Raw genomic sequence first — 1,472 nt, 5'->3', positions numbered from 1 at the left:
CTTCGACATCACTATAGCAATATTTGCTATAGCTGAGTTGGTCGGCTGGCTCTGTACGCGAAAAATGTTGTGAACGCTGAATTACCTAATTGTATTAAAATTGCAAAGAGCCTAAAATTATTCTATTTATTATTATTTTTAAATTGATTAATTACTCTTACGGTTGGTTTGAAAAGAGGCATTTTCGGGATAATAAATAAATAGATTTAAAAAAAATTCTTTTCGTACTTTAGAATTGTAGTGACATTTCAAAAATTCTTTTTTTAATAAACATAACATTTAAATGAAATTGAGATAAATTTTTAAATTAAATAAAATTTAGTTAAATTCCAAATTTAAATAAAATTTGTTTCAATTGTAGCTAAATTCAACATTTAAATAAAATTTAGATGAATTTTAAAATTAAATAAAGTTTAGTTAAATTAAATTAATTTCTCGTCTGCTGTATTTTAAAAGAGAAATTTTCGACATACTACGTAAACAAGTTTAAAAAGAATTCTATTCGTACTTCAACATTTATTGCAGGGCAATTTTTAAAACTATTTTGTAAAACTAAATTTAAGATTAAATACAATTTAGCTAAATTCAGCATTTAAGTAAATTTTAGTTTAGTTAAAGTAAAGTTCAGTCAAAAATTGTAGATGTTTTATGGCGTTAAATGGTTTTAAATTAAAGTGCAATCTAGTTAAATTAAAATAAAAGTGTAGTTAAATTTTAAATTTGAATACATTTTTGAAAGCAGTAATATTAAAAATAGTGCATCCATATTGAAAAATAAAATTATTAATGCTATTTACGTAGAATGTAAATGACATAAGATTTTTTCACCAGATTTCACAAATTGAATATTTACTTGCAATTTAGTTAATAAATCGAGCATCATATAAATCATTATGTAGTAAATGAAAGGTGATATAGTAGTGATCTTAAACAAAGTTTGTTTTTAGTGTATTTTCTATTCTTAATTTTTATTAAGTACAATTACAAGTTTATGTACAATACGCACTTTAACCGTTTTATTGGATACAGATATATGGACAAAAAGCTCAGGAAAGTAATAATTAGGATTATAACTGACTCATAAAAATAAGGAATAGATCTAGAGAAGAAATTATATTAAAATAATCTGCACGTAGTTTAATGAGCCCTCTCACCGGGAGTATCCTACATTGTGCAGTATTCTAATAAGTAAATTAAATTTATTTGAACCGTATACAAAATTCAAAGAAAAGGCTGAAATGTGAATAATTTTTGGGACAATTGTCACGGTGGCTACTAGACAGAAAAGTAGAAAATAATTCGCCATAATTTTCGAAGCAATTGGGAAATTTTTTGGAATCTTCAAAAATTTTAATTTTCAAATCAAAAAAGGGAACGCAATATATTAACCGATTTTAATCAATCAATTGGATGTTAAACCATAAATTCTTTTCGCTCAGCTCAAACGATTTGACTAATTTAATAATTTTCAC

The sequence above is a fragment of the Belonocnema kinseyi genome, chromosome 5 (assembly GCF_010883055.1).
Source record: "Belonocnema kinseyi isolate 2016_QV_RU_SX_M_011 chromosome 5, B_treatae_v1, whole genome shotgun sequence".
NCBI lineage: Eukaryota > Metazoa > Arthropoda > Insecta > Hymenoptera > Cynipidae > Belonocnema > Belonocnema kinseyi.
Note: the sequence above shows the minus strand (reverse complement) of the source record.